The sequence below is a fragment of the Aythya marila genome, assembly GCF_965140915.1.
Source record: "Aythya marila genome assembly, chromosome: 1".
Taxonomy (NCBI): Eukaryota; Metazoa; Chordata; class Aves; order Anseriformes; family Anatidae; genus Aythya; species Aythya marila.
The window spans coordinates 154,776,574-154,788,805 of NC_139042.1; positions in this window are offsets into that span (position 1 = coordinate 154,776,574).

A 12,232-nucleotide genomic window follows, 5' to 3' on the forward strand; every position below is an offset into this window, starting at 1 on the left:
ATTGCCTTTTCCTGTAGCTGCTCATGGGGAGGATTTTGAAGAGTATAGAGGGGAAGGTGTTTTTAGCTTGCTTTTAGTGCTCTAGTCTCCTACTGATAGGAAATATATTATATTAATCACCCTATGCTGAGTCAGTTTAGCCTGTGATGGTAACCAGTAAACGATCTCCCTGTCCTTATCTCAGCCCTTGAGCCCTTTTCATTGTATTTTCTCCTCTTCTTCCTTTGATGAGGGGGAGGGAGTGATAGAATGGCTATGGTGGATTTCAGCTGCTCAGCAGAGTAAAACCACAACAGATGAAGGTTTTTTCCTAATCAGTGGATCATCAAAATAATTTCATGAATCGATATTTTAAATGTTTTGAAAGAGTCCCAGGTAGCTATACTCAATACTACTGACTACAGAAGCAGAAACAAGTAAAGCAAAAACTAATGTCAGCTTTAGAGTAATATTTCCTTTGAATTTGTTTGCACCACCCTCTCAAATAACAATGCAAATATAAATGACTAATTCAGAAAAGGCTCTTGAGCTACTGAATTGAGATTTTATCTCATTCTTTTATTTTATTTTATTTTTTTTGAGGTACTAGTAATAGAACAACCATATTGGTGAGTTACTTGTTTGGTCCTTTTGATAATCAATCATTAGATAAAAAGACTGAAATTAGAAAGAATAAAGACCGTGCCTGTTCTTTCAAGAAGACACACACACTGTTATCTCCTGAAGAGAAATGAGATAAAGGAAAGAGGATCCCAAAGGATATGCATGATCTATTGACTCAATAGTGAACCATGGCGAGATGCAAGAAGAGGCTGCTCAGATGATGCTGGACTCATCTTTCTCCTAGAAGAAGGTATCTCACAAAGTACAAGATTTGCCTTGAAGTTACCCTACAGAGAGTCTACCATCGACCTCATTAAAATAAGGCAAGTCAGAGTGCTATAGCAATTGCTTCTTGCATATCCATTAAGTGCAGTTTTATCCTTTCTGTGTCAAGTTTCTACACTAAAGCAAATGACAAACAGACTGACTTCCTTCTGTGCTCTATACTAGGCATACTTATCTTAGGCATTCTCTATTTCCTTTAAATACATTAATAATAATAATAACTTCACATCAGCTTTATTATTCAATTGCTCTCTCTGCCTGGTTTTCCTCTCCAAGCAGGGTGCCTCCATGGAAACTCTCTGTAAATAAACTCTTTATAGCCTGGATTTTTTGTGGTCTGGGTTTGGACTTTTTAATGGACATTTTCTGCTCCACCACAGACTCAATCTCTAAATTCATTACAGTTTGAGAAAGGAGGATTAGTCCCTCATCCCCCTCCCTGCTTTCCCAATCCCTGCACCAGCACTCGTTGCTGGCACTTGTATTGTGCTGATCTGCTGCTTCTCTGTATGTCCAGGTGGCAATAACAGAACTCTCCACACTCTTAAATTCTTCCTGGGAATTTGAAGTAGCTGGCCATAGACTGGAAATGCATAGGAGTGACAAAATGTAAGTATGCAATATACTTTTAAGAGGTGTCTTAAGCCATTAGCCTTAGCCCTCATCCCCAAGACAAATTCCATCTTTACTGTGCTCACTCAGCTTTTCTTCAGTTCAGTGATTTGCACATCGGTTCACATGAAGAAATGAACATTTTTAATGCTTGGTTTGAATTTAACCAATGAACTGAACAGTGAAGAGAAATTGCCTGTATGCTTTCTGTATGCACACATGGAAAACAATTGTCTTTCCAAGCTAGACTTCTATTTATGTGGTCTTTTAAAACTAAAAATAATCAAAAAGTTTTATTTTTTTATTTTATTTTATTTTATTTTATTTTATTTTATTTTATTTTATTTTATTTTATTTTATTTTATTTTATTTTATTTTATTTTATTTTATTTTATTTTATTTTATTTTATTTTATTTTATTTTATTTTATTTTTTATTAGAGTTTACCGATCCCTCACTTATATTTATTATTTGGCTCAGTTTTATTTTAAATATCTGGGTACTATATGTCCTCAGGAATGAATAGGAATTTTATTGCCAGAGAAAAATAAACATCAACTTTTAAAGAGTCTGTCTGTTTTCATATAAATTACTGTTGTAAATACCATATTCTTCAAATAAATGAAAAGATTACACATTGAAAGTGAGTTCCTATCATGATCCGAGGCATAAGATGAATATATTTCTATTCATCTGTTAGAAATCATACTTCAATATACATAAAGGCTTTTGTTAAAATTTCCAGCCTTGGTTTTCCACAATTTTTCAGTGTACACATAGACATGCACTTGTACATTACCTACAGGGTCACTCAGGAAGGGAATTTAAAAGAAGAACATTATTTCAGAAGCAAACTAAATGTAATAGCAGTTAAATTAGGCTGTATACTGAAATTCTGCTCATTTCAGAGTTAGAAAACTGCAACTACAACCTGAAAACTAGTTACTGACAATAGCTTATCTTGCATGTAAAAGCACTTTGTTTTATCAACAAATTATAATAAAGTGAGATTGGTCCTTTGGCAAAAAATAAAAAATAAAGATTGGTGAGGACAACAATAAAAGTTGTGGAGGAGTTAAGACTCATTTTTACTTGGTATGTAAACTATGAAAAATAAAAAAATGCCATTTGTGTAAGATCAGTTTATATAAGCACAGTAGGTTAGCAATACATGTATAAATGACCTGTATGAAAGTATAAAATACGATATTTATTTAATAAAGGTTTTTCAATCCTCATTTTCCTACCTCCATTAATATAATTTATCCCACATAAACTATAAAGGAGAACAGCAGCAAAAAAACCAACAAACATTATTGAAAACAAACCAAAGAATTCAACCTAGAATTCAAATCTAAGAATAAGAATTATCATTTCACATTGCTATGGCACTCAAAGTTATGACAATTACTAATCTTAAATGGAATAATAAATACATTAATAAGAGTGGGATGACATTTAATAGACTCTTTCCATATTTTGTTGGGAACAGATTCAAAATTAAATGTCAGGTAATAGTTTGTTTGTAATCAAAATGCATTATGTATCAACTAATAACATAAAAGCATAGTTTTACTACAAAAAGTTGCAATATTTATGTGAAAGTCAATTTTGTAATTTTATAAACCAAACATTTGAATAATGCAATTTTGAAAGTAGTACTAATCTATGAACTTGGCTTTAGCCTTTATCACAAATTTCCTGATTATTTAAATGTATTTTTATTTTTGTTTGGTAAATACTAAGGCCAATTTTCGGATGACATTATTTGAAGCCTGGGATCTTAATTTTGTTAATTCCAGTACTGTGAACTGATTAGCATAGCGGTATGGTGTGTCCTTCACTCTAAAATTATTGTTTAAATAAATATTCTTGAAAAAATTTTGCAACTTTATTTCAAATATTTGTGGTGTGGACACAGTTCAATTCAGGTTTTCTATACAATTATTTCCTTGTCTGAATTTGTTGTAAGCTCACTAATACTGTATCTGCCAGATATTTTGAGAAGAAAACAGTTTTGAAACTCTATTTTTACCAAAGAGGATAAAATAATTTAAAATAGCACAGTATACCGGCCACATTGTAAAAGGAAAGAAAATTTGTTCAGTCTTCTATGAATGCAACATTTGTGCAAATTGCAATGTTCTGCAAGACACCAGCATTTCAAAAGAAGTATCATTGCTTATGAAGTGTGTATTTTATTATTCAAAGTAAAAAATGTAACGATTTATACTAGCCTTACTCAAATATTAAGAGCAATTCATATGTAAGGAATCAAATATAGATAAAAGCGTAAAGCATATTTTTCACATGTAAGATCAAATGAAAAAGATACAATTTTTTGATTTTCAAATGCTTTTCCTTCATCAGAAACTCCATAAGATGAGAAATTTCCCAGCCCATTTTGCTGTTACCAGATAAGTTGTATGCCTAAGACTTTATGATATTTCAGACATGTCTGTATGATATTTCAGACATGTCAGAGGCAAGGGGAGTTCTGCCATTGATTTTTCACTAAAACCTAAAAATCTACTGCCTTTGCAATCTGTCACATTATATAGGTTAATGTAGCACAAGGAGTTGACAGCAATTGTTGCCAGTTTCAGCAACAAGGATGTTCAAGATTCACAGGGCGTCATAGTTGCAAGGATGCTAGAATTTCTTACCAAATATTTAAAAAACAACAAAACAAACAAACAACAAAAACAAAAGATGTTTGTATTTAAGAGGACTAATAACCAGTGGTGGTAAGTGAAAAGCTAATTTCACTTTTCAGAAGAAAACGAAATTATAGAAAGTGAAGGTTAAAAGAGCCACTACCTTGCTAGTAAATAAGAAAATGCACTCCTAATAAGCTCAACATCAATTTAAAGTTTTGGGCAACATACTTGTAAGAAACTACAAAAACTCTTGCTTCACTTTGACAGATGTCAAGAAGGAAGTAGGCTTAATTAAAAATACAAAAATAATGAAACAAAACAAAATAATGAAACAGAAATAATGAAAATGTTTATTGTCTTTTGTGTGGAAGTTATCAGTAGGAATAGAAAAATGTAATGTATGGAAATCAGCCTTTCAGGTACCCTGTGCTTGAGCATGGCCACCCCACGGGCAATGTTGCTTCCCACCCCTGACTAACGGATGCCTCTCAGATTCATTTCTGGTGCACCTAGTGTAAGAAAGTAGAGGAAAAACTATACTTTAAACACTTGAAGCAAGTATGGAGACTTGCTTCAAGGTAAGGACTTACGAAGTCTTTACAGCAAAGGCAGAGCTAATTTGAGGTAGGAAACTCAAATGGTGTTGCTCTGTTGTCTTTAATTAAACTTTCTTGATCTGCCTATTAGGTCATATGGAAAACAAAACAAAGCAAAACAAACAAAAAACAACAACAACAAACACCTGCAGCCAGCAGTCAGGAATATTTAAACACAGTCTAGATAAAAGGGGAAAATGATATTTTTAACTCACTTCTGCTTTGGTTAATCTGAATTAAACTTCTCAATAACAAAATATTAAAAATGCCTGTAAAAATACCTTCAACAGTAAAGAGGACTTGAAACTACAAGTAATCTTTTCAATAGCACCTCCACATTCCTCTTTCAATATTATAATTATGAACAGTACAAACTAGAGAAAATAGATTAGGAGGAATCATATTTGATAAACATCTTTGTCCACCATATAAGTCACTATTTTCAATTGGGATATTTTAATGGGAAATTTCTGCTAGAAGTTTGCTATGGGGAGAATACGATAAAACAGTTAATGCTTCCTCTAAAGACTCTCAAAACCTGTTGCTTCCACATTTCATAACTTTAGAAAAGTAATTGCTTTTCCCATCTTTTTTTTTTTTTTTTTTTTTTTTTAATCATAATTAGTCTTTGTATGGAACAGCAAGTTTTTTGACACTTAAATATAATTATTCTAAATCTTTTTCTATTAATAATTGCAAATGCACTATTATGTTCAGCCATTTCTGACTTGAAAGACTTTTCTCCTAGTTCCTGAATCAAACTGAAGCCTACCTTAACCCTAACATTCAAATGGCACCTTTACAAGGGGCTACCATGCAGATGATCTAGGCTGGCAATCTGCACAAACCTGGGCAGAGGACTCCATTCCTTAAAGTGAGTAACAGAAACTAAGGCTCCCACAAATGACACAGTTAGCATGTGCTAACCTTAATTACTATCCAATTAAATTTAAATGAATATACTTTGAAAAGATGAATGTTTCATTGCTCTCATAAAAGTAGAGGGAAAATATAGAAAATATATATCCAAAATAAAGAGATGTAAGATATAACAGTAGAAAGCAAAAAAGATTTTTGGTCAATAAGCAAAAGAAATCAGGATGAGTGTTAACTCTTTTTCTAGAAATACTCTGAATTGTTGATTAAGATTCTGTTTTTCCTCTCATATTTTTATTTCCTCACATTTTGTATTAGTATTCTGCATGGAAGTGGTTTCTTCGTAGCTCTGGGTAAGCTGTTATGTATCATCAGATGCCTGGTATGTCCTTTGGCATAGCCCCCAGCAAAATATGGTGGGAAGGCATTACCATCTTAGTAGTTTCACATTCATAAAACTCCTGCACTTCCTTATCACTGCAGACTCACGACTTCAACTGCCATTAATTATGATGCTTTCATCAGGTCATCTGCACCATCCAGCACTCTGGGGACACAGAAAGTTGACATTATCCATTCCTCACCTTCCCGTTGCTGCATATTTTGCTTAAAAATGAGCAGTTATGCAAGGTGCACCTAGCACTGCACAGTAAGACTGAGGCACTGCAGAGGGCTGTATCTTCTTCTGCTGCTTGTGTAGGGTTATATTCTGAACTACAACTTTATCCCAAAGGTTCTGAAATAATTTTGAGGTCCTGTGTAATTTTATTCACTCTTAGGTCTTCTGAAGCAAGCTGTGGAAAGCCTGAAACTCTTGAGGGGTTGTGGAGCGGGGGTTCTGCACGATGGTCATACACTCTGCCCAGAGAGAGGGGCTGCACAATGATTAATATTCTTGCCTGGCCCACCTTGTACTCTGCTCTCTCAGTATGCTTCAGTGAAAGAACAGAGAATTAAACTGGCAAGGTTTCTGTTTTCTGAAGTGCCCAGAATGCATGATATTTGTCCATATAATGCCAGCACCAATTCAAAAACTAAAAGAAAAAAATGCATAAGGATTCAGGTACTGATCTTCTGGTTGCTTGCAATAAAACCATCCCCTGAATTTGCTGAATGTTTCCCTTTTTACCCCGAAGGAGGTGGCACTTCATAACCATTTTAAAACCCATTACACTTATTTCAGGTATATTGATAAAAATTTACTGAAGTTGCTTCTGAAAAGAAAAAAAAAAAAAAAGAATATGCATTTCCAAGACTGGAACATACTTTGAACCTGTCGGCTTTGACAGCCTGTGGTTAAAACATAGTGCAACAGGAGAAAATGAATTTCCAGCTCTTAGAATGCTGTTTGAGACATGAAGCAGAAACAAGCAAGTCTGCATAGTGACTGATAAGCTTCCCAAATCCTTCAGGGTTCCTTGTACATCACTATCTTTTTACAAGGTTCATTTAAGCAAGTAATCTAGGGTTGTGAGCTTTTTTTTTTTTTTTTTTCTCTCTCTCTCTCTAGATATGTGGTCTGATGAGTTTAAACAGTGCTTCATGTCTTCAGTCACACCAGCTTAATTCCCTCAACTCATAAACACATAAGATTCATCCAATATTGGCACACTTTGTTTTTTAATAATATTCAGGAAGCATTAACAGGAATTTTGTTTTTGTTAACCTCTCTTCACCTTCTCTTTGACCTTCATACTAATTTTGTCTTTCACCTGACATTATGATATTTAGGTTGGGAACCATTTTCTTTGTTAATATTCCCTGTATAGTACTTACTTTGTTGCTAAATCTGGAACTGCTTCTGTTTGAGACTGTACTCTCATAGTCCTTGCTATGAGCCACATGACACTGATGGCAGTATCACAAGGCAGGCCTGAGGCTAAACAAGCTGCTTATCAACCTGGTCTTTGGGACTATATGCAGACCACTCTATATTTTGGGAGGGAAACATTGGGTACAGATAATGCCTAAAGTATCCTCCAAGGCATATTTATCTTCTTCATGAGTATACCTGGACTTTGTGAAACCTCTAGCTGCCAAATCATTCTTGTCACTGGTGATTTCAGACAGAAGGGAGATGTTGGGGTTGTCCTGCAGGAGCCCAGTGCCCTGAGGACATTTGTAACAAGAGCAGGCCAGCATCTAAGTGACATGAAGCCAGGCTGAATTCAGGCAGTTTTTCAGAACTGTGGAAATGCCTGAATTTTGCTCTCGATTGTTGCCAAAAATCATTGCTCCTAAGGGTGCTTTGTCTTGTGTGGTGACAGCATTGCTATTGGTTACAAATCAGATTCTCCTCTTGGATGCTGGACAATCATCACTGCCTAGACCAATTCAAAAAAAAATGTAGAATTAGCTCAATCATGCACTGACACATTCCCACAGGAGTATATGATGGCACATTATCAGAAAGAAAATAGGTGAATGAGTTTAAAATGCACCCAATACTAGATTTCTAGGGCATAAGATACCACAGAAATATTGTTTTTATTACATTATGTACATTTAGACAGGAAGATGGAGTCCTCATGGACTGGATTCTGTATATTCATGTATGCTTGCACAAACTGTAAGCATGAGTGCTTCCTACCACTTTGTACTTACAGTGCTGAAGGAGCCTGTTCCTGGCAACTCAAGTGCAGGAAGCTCCAAACTCTTGCACCTAGAACAAAACACATATTTTACAGAGTGTGTCTAAACTAATGATCAGCTAAAAGAAACATTGTAGTAACTTGAAGTAACTGCAAAGATGTATTGCTATCTTCTGAAAGTCACATCAACTTATAAAAACATATTTGAATTGTAGTTCAAGGTCAGAATCAGTATGTGGTGGTTTATTAGCAACTAACTGATATTCTTCCTACCTTCTGTGCTCTGAATTAGGCTTTGCCTAGACAAAAAAAAGGACTCATTAACTGTCATATTGTGCAATCACAATGTGCTTTTGTAATACTTTCCCAGCTATCCTACTAGGTGTTGGATTTTGCTGTACCTGATTTATATAGAAAGGACAATACATGCAAATGAAGTAGTGCCTTGGTATTTTTTGTATGGTAAGCTAATATTTAGACTTCTATCAATCATTTTGTCATATATAAAAGAGTAATGCCAAGCCGAGCTTTTGTATCTCAAATATTTGAAAATGTTCTTATAGGTCATCTAATGAAAGATCATGACAGATCACCTGTCAAACAAAAAGAACCATTCTTAATTTAGTAGTGAGGCATCATTTATTTTGTAGGCATAGTATAGGCATACAGTGACTATTACTGGCCCAGGCTCTGCACAACTATAAACCAAGCCTCAGGGAAAATTACTTGTCCAGGCTCAAGAGAAAGGTGTAAATATTTTCCATTCCATCTGGCAAAAATATCAACCCATAGCAGCAAGTGTGAAATCTAGAAACTATCATCCTAAAAAGTCACTGCCTAATGCCACATTGTATTTTGATGCAGCAAATATGAATCCTTTCAATCCATTCTGCAAACTTCATAATAGTAGACTGTTTATTCTGAATAGTTCGTTCTTTTGTCAAAACAGAGATTTCAGAGGATGGTCATGATTCTCTAGAGGATGTCAAAACTCTAAGCAGAGTTAGGTTGCCAAAATCATGTGTCCACTGTACCAGAATGTACTTTTTAACATAGTCTTGTGCTGAAACAAGAAGTGGGAAAGAACAGCTCCAAGAGCTGCTGACTTCCACTGTCACCTGCAAGCATCCAGGACTGTAAGCCCCTAAAGTGCAGCTTTTTCCATCACTGCACAGAGCAGCCTACAGAAGCATTCTAGAAACAGAGTCCCTGTACACAGGACAGAGACTCAGAAAGCAATTATTACCAGTTCTGAGGTGGAAAAATATTATCAGTTCTGAGGTGCAAAGTATTTTGCTTTTGGGAAATGAGTGAAGAACCATGCATCAATCAACATGAGACCTGATCATGATTTTGATGCTATCAGTCACAAGGTGCTAATGACTTGAAAAAAGCAAGCTGGCAGGAAAAGACAGGAGGCATATGGAGCTGAGCCTCTCTGTGTCATGTATAAATCCCAGGGATTAGTGAGAGCAAGATACTCCTTTTTTTTTTTTTTTTTTTTTTTTTTTTACAAATCATGTGAATTAGTATTCTGTGCTTTAAGGGACAGTGTTAAGCTTTAGGTAAATAATGTTGACATGTATGATGGTAATAATTGTATTTTATACGTAAAGCTCCTTTTACCTTTTTGTTCGAAGCTTGAGGAAATATTTTTCACTATTCTTCATTTACAGGATTAGTCCTTATGAGCCACCACTGCCAAGTACAATTATTTGCAGAGACGGGTAACTCATTTTAAAAATATAATGAAACATTTAGATTCAGATTGTCCACCAGAAGAATGAACTGCCCTTCATGTACAATGAGTGACAACTCTGTAGTTTACACTATAAATTTAGTTAGACTACTACAAACATTGGTGAAGAGGATCAAAGAGGAATTTGACCATACCATAGAAAAATGTTTGCAATTTACAGGAGCTTAAAGCAATTAATGAAAAAAGGTGAAGTGACATCTAAAATTTATAGGAAAAAAAAAAAAAAGGTATTCTACAAAATGACATGTGCAGAAGCATTGAAAAACACCAGGACTGATATTTATTGCCAAATTATATGGAAGTACAAAAACATTCAATTATATAAAATCCTATTCTAAAAAAAAAATGAGAATTATTTTATAATATGGACTCAGCTTTTGTAGGTCATGACAACTGCAACAACAGTGTTGCATTAGTTCTTGTTAGCATTTAGTTCTGAAAAATCTTTCAACTTTTATTCTCAGAAAACAAAAAGTATTTAATTAATCTAGACTAGTGGAAAAATACATTTGTATTCTTATCACCAAGAATATTGGTAGGAGCTTCCTGCCAAATCAGGAACTCACCTTATACTGCATAGTCTCATAAGCAATTAGTTGAAAAATTAATTTTGTTTTATCTTTGATTTTGTTTTCAGGTAAAATTTAGATTCTTACAATTTCTTTATGTAAAACCTACATATAGGATATGGCAGAGAATAATAATGCCTTTGAAAGCCAGTAGACAACATATGAAAACTGAACAATACATACAGGATACCTTAGTCTTATATGATACTGCTGTCTCAAGCAGGTTCATCCTTCCCAGATGTCAGCTTATTCAGGACTGTCTGGTTGAGCTGTTGAAGCTTGAATAAGTGAGCACAGCTGTAATTCAGTTTCATCCCCACAAAGACACTATACAGCTTCCCAAAGTTTCAGTTCAGTCTTTTCTGTATTCCAGTGGTGACACTAGTAGGTAGCTGGGCCCTTAACACAAAGGTGCTGGTAATTGCTCCTTCAATCAGCAGTCAGCATCATAGACAATGAATAAAGGAAAAAAAAAAAAAAATACTTGTAAAAGTCAACATGTTGTTTTCTCAAGAGAGTTGGTAATAGAAAGGCTATGATTTTAGATTGATATTTTTGTACCTCCTATAAACTTTCAATCCTGGGACTTGCACACATTCTTGGTTCAGATCAGTACAGATGGCTGCAGCTCTTACTTCAATAACGTGCTCTTTTTAAGACTTTAAAACATGAACTTTCTGACTTGTTGAGGTTAGAGGGTACTAATTGGAAGGCAATAAGAGAAGAATGCCTCCTCAGTGTCTGATCTTGTGATGCCTAATCCCATCAGCTCTTAGTGGGCATGTCTCCTGCTGCCTTTGCTGTGATCTTTGCTGGAGTTCCTGCAGATACCCATATGGCTTGGACTGCTGCCGTATGCTGCTCCTTTGTGCAGCTTTGGGATGAAAGGATGAAGAAGTGTTCAGCTGTATTTTGTAGTGCCAGGTCTTATATGCCTTTGGTTTTGTCCCACTACCTGCTTAGGCTGGCATCCTTTTAACTTCCTCCCCATGTCACTTGTGACACAACCTCATGTTCCCTCTTTGGATGTTGCTATGAACAAACCTGTTCCAACATAGGGTTTTATAGAAAACTACTTTATCTAGAATGTTGAATTTTAGTACTTTCAATTATTCTTCTGAAAACAAAATGTCACTGAAGGAAATGGGAGATAATATTTAACATAAAATTTCATCACAGCAGAATGAAAAATAGTGGCTATTCCTGACAAATGCATGCATGGTTCATTATTCATCAAAGCAACACATCTGAGGTAGGCAGATGAGCAAACTGAATATACCTAGCATCATAATTCTAGACACACTGAATACTATTTTAGAAGCACATAAATAACATTTCATGATATCTAGAAAGTTTAATATCTTGCCATTGTTTGATTAATATAAAGCTGCTGCATTTATTAATCATGAGGTTTGGATGAGTTCCACATCAAATTCAAGTACTTAAAAGCTGAGAGTCATCATGAAGCAAATTAACATGAGTAAATTATGAATACTACACAGTAATAGTTAGAAGGAAAAAAAAAATCACTGATCTTTTAAGAGCAATAGGTTTCCCAGATAGTCCAGAACAACCCTACATGTAAATCTGGTAAAGAATCTGCCATATAATGATGGAATGCCTTGGATTAGAAGGGACCCTAAATACCACCTGGTTCCAACCCCCTGCCATGGACAGGGCT